At 40.2% G+C, this 19,058-nt stretch overlaps 1 protein-coding gene across 5 annotated transcripts in view; it reads right to left on the reverse strand.

Annotated features, from left to right (window-relative positions):
* kazna (kazrin, periplakin interacting protein a) overlaps positions 1–19,058 on the reverse strand; it is a 475,688-nt gene that overhangs the window by 104,357 nt on the left and 352,273 nt on the right. The window contains exon 1 of one of the 5 annotated variants that reach the window (XM_061976158.1): positions 15,618–17,487. The exons of the other annotated variants lie outside the window; for them this stretch is intronic. The gene's annotated coding sequence lies outside the window, so the exon portion shown is untranslated. Of the gene's footprint in view, positions 1–15,617; positions 17,488–19,058 lie in introns of those variants that run through there. 5 annotated transcript variants of the gene reach the window in all.

A 19,058-nucleotide genomic window follows, 5' to 3' on the forward strand; every position in this document is an offset into this window, starting at 1 on the left:
ATACATACATACATACATACATACATTGTATGTATGTATGTATATATATATATATATATATATATATATATATATATATAAATATATAAAACATACTACTCAGTGGCCTAGTGGTTAGACTGTCCGCCCTGAGATCGGTAGGTTGTGAGTTCAAACCCCGGCCGAGTCATACCAAAGACTATAAAAATGGGACCCATTACCTCCCTGCTTGGCATTCAGCATCAATGGTTGGAATTGGGGGTTAAATCACCAAAAATGATTCCCGGGCGCGGCACCGCTGCTGCCCACTGCTCCCCTCACCTCCCAGGGGGTGAACAAGGGGATGGGTCAAATGCAGAGGACAAATGTCACCACACCTAGTGTGTGTGTGACAATATATATATATATATATATATTTTTTTATTTTTTTTAATAAATCCACAAATTGTTGCTAAAAAAAAGTGTGTGTTTCCAAAATGTGTGACTTAAAAAAAAAAAACTTAAACACAAGAATATCTATATATATTTTTTAATGGAGACAAAAACCTAAATTTGGAAATACACTTATCAATGAAAAACATGTTAATTTACTCCCAAAACTTAATTTTATGCATATACATACAACAACTAATATTGCCGTGGCCAGAACATTGTTTCAAAACACTGCATGCTCAAAAATGATGTGAACATGTTGAAGAGACAGTTCTGCTAGAAGAACATTTATTTAAAGCAACCTTACCAACCATTCTGCAGTATTTGCCACAAATGGCAGTCAATGTGAATGTAAAAGAATGCATTGCTTCTCCACACCAACATGCTTGAAAATGACAACGTTGATCAGTGCATGACTCCGTCTCTCCAGGCAGCGTGGATCAAGAGGTCTACATCCCCGCTCCTTCTGACATCCACATGCTGGCAAAAAGACCATTTCATGCCTCAAGTCCTCTGCAGCGAATGACGGCTGAACTTGAGTGAGAGTGAGGTTAAAGTGGCACTCAACTCCACCGTGAGCAGACAAGTGATCAGGGAGAAAGATAGGCTCTAATCTTCACATTCCACAACAATCTCCTCATGCGGTGGCCTTGTGGCTGCAGTTGATATCATCTGTAATGTCTGCATCTGCCATCGCTGCAGATGGCAGATAATAACATGGAAACGGTCTCAGGAATATATTAAGGAAATGGAAGAAATTGTTTTTCGTGGTTTCTGCGTGAATCACCTTCATGCTGTGTCTTTAGACCAGGGGTAGGGAACCTATGGCTCTCGAGCCAGATGTGGCTCTTTTGATGACTGCATCTGGCTCTCAGATAAATCTTAGCCGACATTGCTTAACACGATAAGTAATGAATAGTTCCGCCGGTAATCACAGTGTTAAAAATAACGTTGAAAAGAGAAAATGCATGCATTTTAATCCATCCATCCGTTTTCTACCGCACCTGTTCAAGAAGTCGCATTAATGTTAAGAAGTATTTTATATATTATTTGTTAGCTTCAGAATTATGTTAAAGGGGACAATTATCACAATTTCAGAATGGTTAAAACTATTAAAAATCAGTTCCCAGTGGCTTATTATATTTTTCGAAGTTTTTTTCAAAATTTTACCCATCACGCAATATCCCTAAAAGCTTCAAAGTGCCTGATTTTTACCACCCGTCCATTTTCCTGTGACGTCACATAGTGAAGCCAACACAAACAAACATGGCGGAAAGAACAGCAAGCTATAGCGACATTAGCTCGGATTCAGACTCGGATTTCAGCGGCTTAAGCGATTCAACAGATTACGAATGTATTGAAACGGATGGTTGTAGTGTGGAGGCAGGTAGCGAAAACGAAATTGAAGAACAAACTGAAGCTATTGAGCCATATCGGTTTGAAACGTATGCAAGCGAAACCAACGAAAACGACACGACAGCCAGCGACACGGGAGAAAGCGAGGACAAATTCGACGATCGCCTTCTAACCAACGATTGGTATGTGTTTGTTTGGCATTAAAGGAAACTAACAACTATGAACTAGGTTTACAGCATATGAAATACATTCGGCAACAACATGCACTTTGAGAGTGCAGACAGCCCAATTTTCATCAATTAATATATTCTGTAGACATACCCTCATCCGCGCTCTTTTCCTGAAAGCTGATCTGTCCAGTTTTGGAGTTGATGTCAGCAGGCCAGGGAAGCTAGGGTCGATAGGGGGTTTAGCTCGCTCGTCTGCGGGAACAAACTGCCGCCATTGCTTGCCGTGAAGCAATGGAACATCCCACAGGTGAACAGGCAAATTGGGAACAAGTGGGTGCCATGATTGTGTATAAAAGTAGATTCCATGAAATGCTCAGTCATTCACAAACAAGGATGGGGCGAGGGTCACCACTTTGTCAACAAATGCGTGAGCAAATTGTTGAACAGTTTAAGAAAAACCTTTCTCAACCAGCTATTGCAAGGAATTTAGAGATTTCACCATCTACGGTCCGTAATATCATCAAAGGGTTCAGAGAATCTGGAGAAATCACTGCACGTAAGCAGCTAAGCCTGTGACCTTCGATCCCTCAGGCTGTACTGCATCAACAAGCGACATCAGTGTGTAAAGGATATCACCACATGGGCTCAGGAACACATCAGAAACACACTGTCAGTAACTACAGTTGGTCGCTACATCTGTAAGTGCAAGTTAAACTCTCCTATGCAAGGTGAAAACCGTTTATCAACAACACCCAGAAACGCCGTCGGCTTCGCTGGGGCTGAGCTCATCTAAGATGGACTGATACAAAGTGGAAAAGTGTTCTGTGGTCTGACGAGTCCACATTTCAAATTGTTTTTGGAAACTGTGGACGTCGGGGGGTGTATTAGTGCCCAAGACATGGGTAACTTAAACATCTGTGAAGGCGCCATTAATGCTGAAAGGTACATACAGGTTTTGGAGCAACATATGTTGCCATCCAAGCAACGTTACCATGGACGCCCCTGCACGTGTTACATCAACGTGGCTTCATAGTAAAAGAGTGCGGGTACTAGACTGGCCTGCCTGTAGTCCAGACCTGTCTCCCATTGAAAATGTGTGGCGCATTATGAAGCCTAAAATACCAAAATGGAGACCCCCGGACTGTTGAACAACTTAAGCTGTACATCAAGCAAGAATGGGAAATAATTCCACCTGAGAAGCTTAAAAAATGTGTCTCCTCAGTTCCCAAACGTTTACTGAGTGTTGTTAAAAGGAAAGGCTATGTAACACAGTGGTGAACATGTCCTTTCCCAACTACTTTGGCACGTGTTGCAGCCATGAAATTCTAAGTTAATTATTATTTGCAAAAAAAAATAAAGTTTATGAGTTTGAACATCAAATATCTTGTCTTTGTAGTGTATTCAATTGAATATGGGTTGATAAGGATTTGCAAATCATTGTATTCCGTTTATATTTACATCCAACACAATTTCCCAACTCATATGGAAACGGGGTTTGTACTTGGCATGGAACTATGGTAGCATGAAGTCAAACAGAGTTAGCAGGGGTGTCAGAAGTAGCATGGCATGAAGTGAGCAGAGGTATGATAGGATAGTAAGGATAGATAATGTCACCAGGACGATCAACAGAAACAGACAGGCTTAAATAGCAGTGACATGATCAGTGAAAACAGGTGTGTGACTCAAAACGTGAAACAGGTGAAACTAATGGTTGCTATGGTGACAAAACAAGGGAGTGAAAAGCAGGAACTAAGTGTACAAAACCCAAACGGAACATAACTTAAACAAAACATGATCACAGACATGACACTGTGTTCCAGACAGATTGAGTTTTCCCTCCACAGATGTGGCAATGTAGATGCAGGCAGGTATTTAGCCCCCTGCAGTACGTGACCTCCTTATCGCCGCGATTCTACCAATGTTTTGCTTATTTTAGGGTTAATTAGTAACACAGTAATGGGCCATTGATGAGAGAATGGTGCTTTGAAAAGGTAATAAAGGATGCTGTGAGGTTCCTCAGCTACTAAACATGGATACAAACTATTGCATCAGGCCAGGCAATAATCCTGCTTTATTCATGCTATGCTGCTGTTAGGAAATGGTTTCCATTTGCTTATCAAACATGTAACCAGATTGTTCAACTCGTTGTTGCATTCATTCCAAACGCTTCGTTCTCAATGTTTCATTAAAGTGACATCATCCTCCACAGCCGTTGCATTAAGATGCAATTTTCAAAGGGAGTTTGAGTCTACGGCAAAGTCGTTTTTTTGTAATTCCACAAGAACAATAAACCCATTTGTCTCTTTAGGTGCAAGAGTGCCGCGGTGAGTCAAATCCATTCGGCAAAACGGACCATTTCCGACAGATTAATCCTATTATGCGGTTAGAAAGATTATTTCACACAGGTAAGCCAAAGGGGGTTTGGCATTTTTCTGACAATGCAGCAGTTAGCTCTCTGTTTGCATACTCCGTCTCTGGGAAGTAAGATCAGTCTTACTCCAGATTATGTGAGTTACTTGACCAGCGATGATGCTGCTTTCATTTCTAATTAAGTGTTGCCACAGTGTGAGGACGCCCCAGGGAGCTTCCTGCTGCGTTCACCTGCAGCACTGTCGCAAAATGAGGACAATTACAGCAACATTGCCAACACTGCAATGCTGACAGCATCATGAGGCGTCAAAAGAGTGCCAAAATCGGTGCGCACAAAAACAACACTTTTTGTGCTGGCGATGTCTGTTTCTCTTACTCATTTAATAGCAGCTCTTCTACTGTTTGACTGGGGTGTCAAACCCATTTTAGCTCAGGGGCCGCATGGAGGAAAATATATTCCCAAGTGGGTAAAATGATAAAATCATGGCATGATAACTTAAAAATAAAGACAGCTCTGTCACGGCGCGGTCTCAAACTCGCAATTCTCCCGCAGCAACTAGTTCTTCCAGCACTCAGGCTGGCAGTATGCTAGGACACGCCCCCGCATGCACCGGGCGCTTCACGCCCACGCAACGATGCAGCTGCAGACTATCAGCAATCTGCGCACCTGGGAGTAATCAGGTGGCAGCATAAAGACCAGTGGACCCTTGGAGCCTACGCCGGAACGTTAAAAAAGTAAAGTACCAATGATTGTCACTCACACACTAGGTGTGGTGAAATTTGTCCTCTGCATTTGACCCATCCCAGTAAATTAACATGTTTTTCATTGATAAGTGTATTTCCAAATTTAGGTTTTTGTCTCCATTAAAAATATATATATATATAGATATTCTTGTGTTTAAGGTTTTTTTTTTAAAGTCACACATTTTGGAAACACTTTTTTTAGCAACAATTTGTGGATTTATTAAAAAAAAAAAAAAAAAGGGAGGTGAGGGGAGCAGTGGGCAGCAGCGGTGCCGCGCCCAGGAATCATTTTTGGTGATTTAACCCCCAATTCCAACCCTTGATGCTGAGTGCCAAGCAGGGAGGTAATGGATCCCATTTTTATAGTCTTTGGCATGACTCGGCCGGGGTTTGAACTCACAACCTGCCGATCTCAGGGCGGACACTCTAACCACTAGGCCACTGAGTCGTTAACTCATTGCAGTAAGCATTACATCTCTGGCTTCCCTCCTGTTGTCCTCGCTGTCTCTCTTCTCGTCCTCCTTGTTCCCTCGTCTCATGTTCCTTGTTCCTCCCGCAGTACCCGTCTTGTTCCGTGTGCTCGAACTCTGTGCCTCGACCTCCCTCCGGACTTTGGACTGCCTCCCTCAATCCTCGCTTGGACACGGACCTTGTCGCTTCTCTCCTGCCCTCAACCACCTGCCTGCCTACCCCCTTCTTGTCTCGCCCTTTTGGCATACTTGTCAACTTTGAGACCTCTGAATTCGGAAGATGGGGGGGAGGGGTCGCGGGTATGAGGTGGGGGGGCGGTGTTGAGGTGGGCGGGGTTTAGTGGTAGCGGGGGTGTATATTGTAGCGTCCCGGAAGAGTTAGTGCTGCAAGGGGTTCTGGGTATTTGTTCCGTTGTGTTTATGTTGTGTTACGGTGCGGATGTTCTCCCGAAATGTGTTTGTCATTCTTGTTTGATGTGGGTTCACAGTGAGGCGCATATTTGTAACAGTGTTAAAGTTGTATATACGGCCACCGTCAGTGTGACCTGTATGGCTGTTGATCAAGTATGCGATGCATTCACTTATGTGTGTGTAAAAGCCGCATATTTTATGTGACTGGCCCGGCACGCTGTTTGTATGGAGGAAAAGCGGACGTGACAACAGGTTGTAGAGGACGCTAAAGGCAGTGCCTTTAAGGCACGCCCCCAATATTGTTGTCCGGGTGGAAATCGGGAGAAATTCGGGAGAATGGTTGCCCCGGGAGATTTTCGGGAGGGGCACTGAAATTTGGGAGTCTCCCGGGAAAATCGGAAGGGTTGGCAAATATGCCTTTTGGACTGCTGAAGGATTCATCCAACACGCACGTACAACATCACCTGGTAATATTCCCATGGTTAAAATCACACATGGTCCTGCAACAAACACCTAGAGTCATCAAAAGTTACAATAAACCCGGTAACCTGAGCCGAGCTTCCTCGTGGTGTCGTCTCCTTCCACCCCTCACGTACATAACAAGCTCCAGGTTGTTTTCTTTGTTTTGCTTTGCTTTGCATTCTGAAAAATGTACAAATCGCAAATAATCCTCTGGACAAAACACTTCAAGTTTGTTAAAAATTCGGAAGAAATTGGTGCAGCTTCAAAAACACAATGGGCCCCATAAGTTCTTAACTTTTCCTTGTATCTTTCTTCAAAAGGTATTTCCTAAGAGGAGTCCATTCAAATTCATGACGTGTTCTTAAACGACCAAATTGTTCCCACCTGCTGTTAAATGGTAAATGGGTTATACTTGTATAGCGCTTTTCTACCTTCAAGGTACTCATTATTATCAAGGTACTCTGCAGCCCTTTGAGACACTTGTGATTTAGGGCTATATAAATAAACATTGATTGATTGATTGATTGATTATGGAAAGTATAGTAAATTTCTTTGGAGAGTTTGGGGCGTGGAACGCTTAAAAAAAATGCACGTCTTGCATACATACAAAAAAAAAAACGGGTTATACAAGGAGCACAATTTTCACCAAAGTCTATTCAATATGTATTATCAAGACCAGTGGTCCCCAACCCGATTGGTACCGGGCCGCACAAGACATAAAAAAAAAAAAAAAAAAATATTTTTTATTTTTTATTAAATCAACATAAAAAAACACAATATATACATTATATATCAATATAGATCAATACAGTCTGCAGGGTAAGCACACATGATTGTATTTCCAAAAAAGGTATGTTTCTCAGCTGTGGTCCATATGGGCCGCAGTGGTACTCAGTTGTAATACACTTTTCCACCACTTGTGGCAGTAATGACAATATCAAACAAACAGAGATTTGCACTTTTTAAATTTCATTGACAGTTTATTAAAAAAAACAAAAAAAAAACATATATTAATATTATTAATTTAGTTAGAATTTATTTATGTTCACACTGCAAAATTGTATGCTAATTTATATTTAACAAGTTTTTACAAGTCCCCTCTTTTGCAATGTATTTGATAGATATTTATTTTTGTAATCAGCCTGACCTAACCCTTGATACTAATCTTTTTTTAAATAACACATGGTTTCATATAATTTGACATGGTTTATCCTGTTAAACTGTAAGTAAGTTAGGTATAATTATTGAATACAACTAAAATCAAGAGTAAAGTTACTAATTCAATGTTAATATCTGAGTGGACTTCTCTCTCGTGGAAACGTTGGGCCCCATGTGGGTCAAAAATGTTAAGAACACCTGATATAGACTGCAAGAATAATAAAAAAAATAGAATAAAATCCTTTTAGGTGCTCTTTAATTAAGTTGTTGACATATTGTATGTGGACACCATAATAAATGGTCTGCAAGGTATACATGTCACGGCTTGGTAAAAGGATAGGACTCAGATGCAGAGTAGGGAACTTAGACAGGCTTTTATTTTGACAGCTTCCTTTTCACCTCCAAAGTCAAGGATTACAATATCTATTTATCCAAAAACTAACCGGCAAAAAAGGTTCCAAAAAAAAGGAACAACCAAAATTCGCTCCGAACTGAGGAAAACACAAAAGCAAAGACGAACTATAATTAATATATGCTATAAAATGTATAAACAAAAAACGCTCCAACAGGAGGAAGAAACAACAACTATGAAAAATTCTATACTATCTAATCTAATAAAATATTAACAAAAATTGTCACTCAAAAATGTGAGGAAAGAATGAAAAATAACTGAAACTTACCACTTCGGCTGAATAAACTAAATAACAAAAAATCACTCTGCTGAGGAGGAAGAAAGGAAAACTCAAAATAGCAACGATGGGTTTCAGAATCAAAGAACATAAGCACAAGACGAGGCAAGGCAAGACAAGGCATGGACATGGGCATGGATGCTAGAGAGTACGAACAAACGAAACAATCTGGCACAGAACAGAGGAAGGAGTGGGCTTATAAGACACATGAGGGTAATAGGGGACAGGTGGAAACAATTAGGGAATCGGGATGACGTCAGACTGATGACACAAAAGGAAGGGCAAGTGACCTGAAACGAGAGGAGAGTTACTTTTCAAACTAAAACATGCACATCACAAGACAGAAAAAACCAAGACAAGACATCCCTCACCGCGGTGTGACAATACAGTCCGTAAGCACACATGATTGTGCATGCTGCTGGTCCATTAATAGAACTAACCTTTAACAGTTAATTTTACTAATTTTCATTAATTACTGATGTCTATGTAACTGTTTTTATATTGTTTTACTTTCTTTTTTATTCAAGAACTTTTTTTTAAATTTATTTATCTTATTTTATTTTATTAATTCTAAAAAAAAAAGTACCTTATCTTCACCATACCTGGTTGTCCAAATTAGGCATAATAATGTGTTAATTCCACGACTGTATATATCGGTTGATATCGGTATCGGTTGGTATCGGTAATTCAAGAGTTGGAAAATATCGGAATATCGGATATCGGTAAAAAGCCATTATCGGACATCCATTGTTTTTAGTGTAAAACTTACATAATAAATAACACAATACACTAATAATAGCTTATTATATCAAAAGACAAATATTCCTCAGAAATGACACAGTTCAACAGGAACAGTTCCCTCACATTGTTTTAGAGTGCGCTCGCAGTGTGTGAGAAGCAAGCGTGCTGACGACCGAGCTAAAAGCCCGGGCAATCCACTCAACAGTGAGCACTACTCTTGAAGTTGTCATGGAGTGAGCTCTACCAACGTCCACACGGCCCAGACATACTGGCTGGCCTCCGTTACACTCCTTGCCACTACTTTGCGTCAGAAACAAGAACAAATCTCACCTCAAAGTGATTAAGGGTGTTGCTATTTGACGAGCAGGCCTGTCTTTGAGTTGTCTTTCCTGTAGTATTGTCCCGATGCCAATATTTTAGTACTGGTACTAAAATGTATTTCGATACTTTGATACTTTTCTAAATCAGGGGGAACACAAAAAATGGCATTATTGGCTTTATTTTAACAAAACATTTTACGGTACATTTTAAACATATGTTTCTAATTGCAATCGAAGAACAAGTTTGTCCTTAAATAAAATAGTGAACATACTAGACAACTTGTCTTTTAGTAGTAAGTAAACAAACAAAGGCTCCTAATTAGTCATATGCAGTAACATATTGTGTCATTTATCATTCTATTTTGTCAAAATTATGAGGGAAAAGCTGTAAAAATGGATTATTAATCCACTTGTTCATTTACTGATAATATCTGGCTACTTTCTCTTTTAACATGTTCTATCTACACTTCTGTTAAAATGTAATAATCACTTATTCTTCTGTTGTTTGATGCTTTACATTAGTTTTGGATGATACCACGAATTTAGGTATCGATCTGATACCAAGTCGTTACAGGATCATACATTGGTCATATTCAAAGTCCTCATGTGTCCAGGGACATATTTCCTGAGTTTACAGACATAGTATGATTTTTTCAAAAAGGAAAAAAGATTTTGTGACCATAAAAAATATCAATGTAATCATAGTGGTATCGACTAGCCCTAGTGGTTAGAGTGTCCGCCCTGAGATCGGTAGGTTGTGAGTCATACCAAAGACTATAAAAAAATGGGACCCATTACCTCTCTGCTTGGCACTCAGCATCAAGGGTTGGAATTGAGGGTTAAATCACCACAAATGATTCCCGGGCGCGGCACCGCTGCTGCCCAGTGCTCATGGGGTGGGTCAAATACAGAGGACAAATTTCGCCACACCACGTAAACTTTAACTTTAGATACGCAATTGTACTTGGTATCATTACAGTGGATGTGAAGTGTAGATCTACCCATGGCATTTTTGTATCCTCCTAAGGCAAACTTGCCAACCCTCCCGGATTTTCCGGGAGACTCCCGAAATTCAGCGCGTCTCCCGAAAACCTCCCGGGACAAATTTTCTCCCGAAAATCTCCCGAAATTCAGGCGGACCTGAGTGACGTGTCGACAGCCTGTTTTCACGTACGCTTTCTCACAATATAAACAGCGTGCCTCCCCAATCACGTTATAACTGTATAATGATGGAGGGCGAGTTCTTGGTTTCTTATCTGGGTTTATTGTAAGGCAGTTTCATTAACGTCCTCCCAGCGCGGCAACAACACACAACAACAGCAGTCACGTTTTCGTCTACCGTAAAGCAGTTCGTCTGCCGTAAACAGCAATGTCGTGACACTCTTAAACAGGACAATACTGCCATCTACTGTACATGCATATGTGACAATAACATCTACGGCTTTTAGAAAGTGCAGTGCACAACTGCGCACACAACAAGGAGACAAAGCACAATGCATCATCAGAGAGGGTGTTCAGCATGGTTAGAAAAATAGTGACAGAGAATAGAACAAGGATGGACAATTCAACCCTTAACTCAACAATGAGTAGATGAGTGTTATGTGTGTGTATATGTGTAAATAAATGAACATTTAAATTCAAGTATTTATTTTATTTATATATATATATATATATATATATATATATATATATATATATATATATATATAGCTAGAATTCACTGAAAGTCAAGTATTTCTTATATATATGTATATATATATATATATATATATATATATATATATATATATATATATATATATATATGTATATATATATATATATATATATATATAAATGAAATACTTGACTTGGTGAATTCTAGCTGTAAATATACTCCTCCCCTCTTAACCACGTCCCCAACCACGCCCCCCACCCCCACCCCCACCCCATCTCCCGAAATCGGAGGTCTCAAGGTTGGCAAGTATGTCCTAAGGTGTGTAGTGAAGCAAGTTTAGCTATAACTCGTCCTGCAGGGATGATACTTATAAGAAACGTACTTTATTTGTCGCCATGGAGTTGAAGATTAGTGATTTAGAACAGTGGTTCTTAACCTTGTTGGAGGTACCGAATCCCACCAGTTTCATATGCGCATTCACCGAACCCTTCTTTAGCGAAAAATAAAAACTTTTTTTTTTCAAATTCAAGACAAAGTTATGTTTTTTTTAAACTGGTGCACAGAATGAACCGTGCATGAACATCACATTGTTCAAAGAACAAAACCAACAAAGTGCATGAACTCACAACAAATTACACACCTGCAAATCAGATGGAAAATTAGAGGGAACATTGTTTGGGGGTATCCATAATACGCCAATAGGGAGAAGTTTTTATTTACACGATGAGTCGGGTGTGTCTCGACCTCCGCGGTGGAGGCTCCTTTATCGTTAGTTTTTAAGCCAAAATGTGTCCGTTCTCCCTTTTCTGTCTACACACTGTGTCTGCTTGTAAGTACTCTGTGTTTGTGCACTGCCGAACATGCTCCTTTGCTCGTAAACCAGCAATGTCATGACGTGACGACGCGCAATCATGCCCGGGAACTGGTACTTTTCAAACAGAGTTTAGTACCGTTTTTGATTCATTAGTAACGCGATACTATACCAGTGAGAAGGTTTTACTACTTACGTATAAAATACTACACGGTCTAGCTCCGTCCTATCTTGTCGATTGCATTGTACCATATGTCCCGGCAAGAAATCTGCGTTCAAAGAACTCCGGCTTATTAGTGATTCCCAGAGCCCAAAAAAAGTCTGCGGGCTATAGAGCGTTTTCTATTCGGGCTCCAGTACTATGGAATGCCCTCCCGGTAACAATTAGAGATGCTACCTCAGTAGAAGCATTTAAGTCCCATCTTAAAACTCATTTGTATACTCTAGCCTTTAAATAGCCCCCCTGTTGGACCAGTTGATCTGCCGTTTCTTTTCTTTTCTCCTCTGCTCCCCTTTTCCTTGAGGGGGGGGGGGGGGGGGGGGGGGGGGGGGGGGCACAGGTCCGGTGGCCATGGATGAAGTGCTGGCTGTCCAGAGTCGGGACCCGGGGTGGACCGCTCGCCTGTGCATCGGCTGGGAACATCTCTGCGCTGCTGACCCGTCTCCGCTCGGGATGGTGTCCTGCTGGCCCCACTATGGACTGGACTCTTACTATTATGTTGGATCCACTATGGACTGGACTCTCACAACATTATGTCAGACCCACTCGACATCCATTGCTTTCGGTCTCCCCTAGAGGGGGGGGGGTTACCCACATATGCGGTCCTCTCCAAGGTTTCTCATAGTCATTCACATCGACGTCCCACTGGGGTGAGTTTTTCCTTGCCCGTATGTGGGCTTTGTACCGAGGATGTCGTTGTGGCTTGTGCAGCCCTTTGAGACACTTGTGATTTAGGGCTATATAAATAAAGATTGATTGATTGATTGATATAACCGTACAACCTTACTTTGCAGAGTAGCAGATCAGACCTTTCACATTAGTCCGCAATCTACTGCTTTTGCTGCAGGCAACGATGACCCTGATTTGAATGTCGTCCACTTTTATTTTTGCAAAGCCCAACAGTTGACTTAAGCAGAATACACAGATGCTATCAGGGAAATCTGAGAAGGAAACGCTGAGTAACCGTCCACAATTGCAAACGTGTTACCACACTTGGAGTGGTTATTCAAAGACAGACATTCGTAGGCTGCAGGTGTTTGTTCAGCTGAAAAAAAGTACCTTTTGTGTCACAGCCACACCTCAGGGTCAAGATAGGAGGTCTTGCCAAAGAAAAAAACGAAGCAACTGTCCAGTTTTTGTGCTGCAGGAGGTTTGGTGTCCCTACATAGATACTGCCTAACAAGCAGTTTTATGGAGCGCCACTATATACAGTCGTGGTCAAAAGTTTACATACACTTGGAAAGAACATAATGTCATGGCTGTCTTGAGTTTCCAATAATTTCTACAACTTCATTTTTTTTTTTTTGTGATAGAGTGATTGGAGCACATTCTTGTTTGTCACAAAAAACATTCATGAAGTTTGGTTCTTTTATGAATTTATTATGGGTCTACTGAAAATGTGACCAAGTCTGCTGGGTCAAAAGTATACATACAGCAATGTTAATATTTGGTTACATGTCCCTTGGCAAGTTTTACTGCAATAAGGCGCTTTTGGTAGCCATCCACAAGCTTCTGGCAAGCTTCTGGTTACATTTTTGACCACTCCTCTTGACACAATTGGTGCAGTTCAGCTAAATTTGTTGGTTTTCTGACATGGACTTGTTTCTTCAGCATTGTCCACACGTTTAAGTCAGAACTTTGGGAAGGCCATTCTAAAACCTTAATTCTCGCCTGATTTAGCTATTATTTTACCACTTTTGATGTGTGTTTGGGGGTCATTGTCCTGTTGGAACACCCAATGCGCCCAAGACCCAACCTTCGGGCTGATGATTTTAGGTTGTCTTGAAGAATTTGGAGGTAATCCTCCTTTTTCATTGTCCCATTTACTCTCTGTAAAGCACCAGTTCCATTGGCAAAAATAACAGGCCCAGAGCATAATACTACCACCACCGTGCTTGACGGTAGGCATGGTGCTCCTGGGATTAAAGGCCTCACTTTTTCTCTTTCAAACATATTGCTGGGTATTGTGGCCAAATACCAACATTTTTATTTCATCTGACCACAGAACTTTCCTCCAGAAGGTCTTGTCTTTGTCCATGTGATCAGCAGCAAAATTTAAACAAGCCTTAAGGTGTCACTTTTGGAGCAAGGGCTTCCTTCTTGCATGGTAACCTCTCAGTCCTTGGCGATGCAAAACACGCTTGAGTGTGGACACTGACACCTGTGTTGTGAAGTGAAGTGAATTATATTTATATAGCGCTTTTTGTCTAGTGACTCAAAGCACTTTACATAGTGAAACCCAATATCTAAATTACATTTAAGCCAGTGTGGGTGGCACTGGGAGCAGGTGGGTAAAGTGTCTTGCCCAAGGACACAACGGCAGTGACTAGGATGGCGGAAGTGGGGATCGAACCTGCAACCTTCAAGTTGCTGGCACGGCCACTCTACCAACCGAGCTATACCGCCCCTATAAGTGTTGCAGCAGCTTCCAACTCAAAGCAGACCTGCTTTTTGGTGGTTCTCGGTTGACTCTTGATCATCCTGACCAATTTTCACTCAGCAGCAGGTGACAGCTTGCGTTTTCTTCCTGATCGTGGCAGTGACAAAACTGTGCCATGCACTTTATACTTACGAACAATTGTCTGCACAGTTGCTCTTGGGACCTCAAGCTGCTTTGAAAAGGCTCCAAGTGACTTTCCTGACTTGTTCAAGTCAATGATTTGTTTTTTTCAGATCTGTGCTGAGTTCCTTTGACTTTCCCATTGTTGCGTTTGTAACTGAGTCTAATGACTACATCACATGAGCCCTATTTACATGGGCTCCAAGAAGCCAACAGGTGTCGTCAATCATAATCACTCACATGAAGGTAAGAGGCCATGCCAGGAAGCTAATTTGATTTGATTGTAACTTTTCTACATCACCAAAATTGATCATGTATTTTTTGACCCAGCAGATTTGGTCACATTTTCAGTAGACCGATAATAAATTCATAAAAGAACCAAACTTCATGAATGTTTTTTTGTGACCAACAAGTATGTGCTCCAATCACTCTATCACAAAAAAAGTAAGAGTTGTAGAAATTATTGGAAACTCAAAACAGCCATGACATTATGTTCTTTACAAGCATATGTAAACTGTATACTGTATCAAAATGAACAAGAAAGCAAACGAGGGAAAACATTTCATCTTGGTGAAAAAGACCAGCCGTAACTAATAGTTTGAGCGTGAACGAGCAAGCAGCGTGTTTACAGTAAAAACACAGTCCAGTGACTCAGGGGCCATAAAAAAACATGTTTGAGGACAAACTCTGCTTTACACAATTCTACAGCGTGACCTCCACTACAAAAAAACCTTGAACACACACACGAAAAAACTAAACGGTGAGGGAAATCTGTGCTGTTCAGTGATTTGAATGTGCGGGTCAAAGGTTGGAGCTCCGCATCAACCGCCAGCGCGCACTAAAAAAAAAGAGCTGCAGTGATGTAAGGACAGGTTAAAGTCTCTCAACGGCTCAACTGAATGGTCCACTCATCATTAGATAAACCCCTTGTGGATACATGAGTGCTGCAAAAACAAGTGACATTCATTCCCAAATGACAATCAACTATGTCTACATTTGCCCTGCAAAACCTTGACGAGAGTACCTAAAGTCATGCTCTCTTTTAATGCGGCGGCATTTCCACTTACCAGACTTCGCCTGTCTGCCGAGGCCTTTGGCAATCCACAAACTCCCTTTTTTTATTTCCTTAACAGCCGGAAACAACTGCTGTCGTCCTAGTATTCTCTCTGACTCAATGAAACATATCCTGCTGCTGTGTTGTTTCCACTATAGTGTACCTGTTCACTTCTGCGACACCATGCACCGGGCCCCTCCCCTCACACTACCCAAACACACACACATCCACAGGCACACATGTGGGCGGAGCCAAGCTCAGGTGTCCACTTGCAGACAGGTGAGTGGGAATGTGTCCAGCGCGACACGCCTGACAGCTGTTTGACTTCACCCGAGGGTCTCGGCCAACAATGTGTTTAGAAAAACTATCTGCTAATAATGCGTAGATTTCGATGACAACATGAGCGGACAACACTATTGTGTCATCTATAGGCACATAGATGTTGTTTAGCTCTAGTAATGCTAGCGGGTGAAAGTAGGGGTGTGTTCTCAATAACGACAGTAAATGATAACACTGTTACTTTTACTAGTAACGAGCAGTGTTGGGTTGGTTACTGTAAACCAGTAACTAGTTACTTTATTTCAAAAGTAACTCAGTTACCAACTCAGTTGCTTACACCAAAAAGTAGAAATGTGTGAAAATGTAATATCGGAAATTATCGGTATTGTTTTTTTTTTATCAGTATCATTTTTTTTTCATTTTTTTTTATTAAATCAACATAAAAAAACACAAGATACACTTACAATTAGTGCATCTACCCAAAAAACCTCCCTCCCCCATTTACACTCATTCACACAAAATGGTTGTTTCTTTCTGTTATTAATATTCTGGTTCCTACATTATATATCAATATATATCAATACAGTCTGCAAGGGATACAGTCCGTAAGCACACATGATTGTGCGTGCTGCTGGTCCACTAATAGTACTAACCTTTAACAGTTAATTTTACTCATTTTCATTCATTACTAATTTCTATGTAGCTGTTTTTATATTGTTTTACTTTTTTTTTTATTCAAGAAAATGTTTTTAATTTATTTATCTTATTTTATTTTTATTTTTTTTAAAGTACCTTATCTTGACCATACCTGGTTGTCCAAATTAGGCATAATAATGTGTCAATTCCACGACTGCATATATCGGTTGATATCGGTATCGGTAATGAAAGAGTTGGACAATATCGGAATATCGGATATCGGCAAAAAGCCATTATCGGACATCCCTACCAAAAAATAATGTGTTACTGTGAAAAGTAACTATTTAGTTACTTTATTTTTTTCTTCTTTTTTTTTAAAGCTCCCATTATTGCCCTTTTAGCCTTCATTTCAGTACTTTTATTGCACTGGAGAATAATACAATCTGTTGATCAACTTGACATGCATTTGCATCACTGAACTCTGCTAAGCAATGTGGTCTACATACAACACACAAAGACAAAGATATGTTTCAAAGGGCCAATTTATTTCAGGCCAGAACAAATCGACAAAACTATTTTAAATAGCTGCAACATAACACACATAAGTAACAAACAGCATAATAACAATATAGCTGTAAACCTGGCTTCACCTAAGGAAGGCACACATGACATACACAAAGCCTAACCAGGCATTTTTCTCTCTCAAGGAATTGTGAAATAAAATCATGTCTTCATGAGATCAACACTGTACTGAAGCCCAGAACACTCTACACATTTCCCCAGTTTTAGTTTAGAGAAAAGGAAAGATTGGCCTGGCCCACTAGGCTCCCTCTTTAAAACATACTTAAGATCCTCAATGAATATTTTAAAGAAAACGGTTACAATAAACCGTTTTTTCTTCTTGCTAAAACCCTAATTATTTTGTTTGCTAATAAATGCATTTAATCATCACTGAAATTGCACTTCTAACATGACTAAGAATTTCAAGAAAAAAAAAATACTTAGAAAAATAAAAAAATGCAATCAGATTTAATAATTGTTTATTAGTTATTAAACGTTTATGCTAAACAACAGAATATAAATATTTGTTTCTAGTAGCATTAATCAATTAATCGTTGCAGCCTTAAAAACCATCACATGTATTAACTGTATTTATTTATTTATTTATGGTAAGTTCCACTGACAGTTTAACAATATCAACACAATATTTAAAGTAGTTCCTTATTATCTTTTATTACATACAATTGTTTGATCCAAACAAAGTCAATATCACACCATAAGCAAACAAAAGCTAACACTATTATCCTCTCCCTACTCATTTAAATACTTTGTTTTTTAACCTCAAAGACCTGGTGTGTCCAGGGACCATTTCATGGAGTTTGTAAACAATAACAACTTTTTTGAAGATACAAAATTTGATGCAATCGTGCATGTATCAATAATAAACTGATACTGCCTTTGGTATCGATACCACTGATTTATGATTTGATCCGTCCTCACCTTACGTGTAGCCTGTCTGCAACACAGCATCAGACACTGGTCTGTGTTCAGTTTCTCTCGACTTGTATTATATTTCTCTAACCTCGTCCACCAGCCCTCCAGTGATATTAGTACTTGTAGATGTTGATTAATGTAGATATGCACACAGTGAGCCCTTTTTTAGTCCCCTTTGTCAGCCAGGGGACTAAAAAAAATATGGTATCTGCAAGAAGGATATTTTTTTTTGTGATTGGGTAATCATACAAATCAATCAATCAATCAATTAATTTTTTTGGAACATTTTGAAATTTGAAATGTTTCTTTTTCCATTTCTCACATTCCCTGTTAGGTAAATAAAAATCCACCCATAACTTTTTGAGCAATCTGTAACAGAATGAAAGAAACAGAGTGAAAACTCTTTGTCAGTCATCCACTCTCTTTGTCTCTGCGGGTGGAGGCGGGGCGCTAGCGTACACACAAAGAGAAGTTGAAGATGGTAAAGTACAGTACTGTAAGGTAAAGTAATAGACACGATTTGGGTCGGCCCCAAAATGTAATCACTTGTTCCTTATCCCATTTCAAACCATGGCCTCTGTCTCACGTGCAACTCTGTAGTGTGTTTCCACAGGTAAAGCACATACCCAGGCCAGGTGTGTCGCCAGTAAAATGTCAACTTTCAGTCCTTTATTTTGACACGGAACTGAAACTGCACGAGCAACCTGATTGTGTTTCTTTACTATACATTTTGCTCGGCTTCAACTCTTCAGGTTTTCTACTTCAGTTTTCTAGTGTAGTGACCTGCCAACTCACCACCGCCAGGTTCTGGCACTGATCCCCTCCCCGTGAGACATTTTAACAGGCTTCTGAAGGGCATACAGACAGTGTTGCGAATGCTGAGCACATGAAGCAGCTGGTTATGCACTTCATGTGAAACCACAGGTCCAAGGGTGTTGCTCAAAAATAGAATGCACACCTCTAGTTGTGCTGTGATGGACTTAGGTATTTAAGAAAGCAGTAATTAAAAAAAAAAAAAACACTATCTCTTAGACCTTCATATGAC

Source organism: Nerophis lumbriciformis, linkage group LG01 (genome assembly GCF_033978685.3).
Source record: "Nerophis lumbriciformis linkage group LG01, RoL_Nlum_v2.1, whole genome shotgun sequence".
In the NCBI taxonomy this organism is placed as follows: domain Eukaryota; kingdom Metazoa; phylum Chordata; class Actinopteri; order Syngnathiformes; family Syngnathidae; genus Nerophis; species Nerophis lumbriciformis.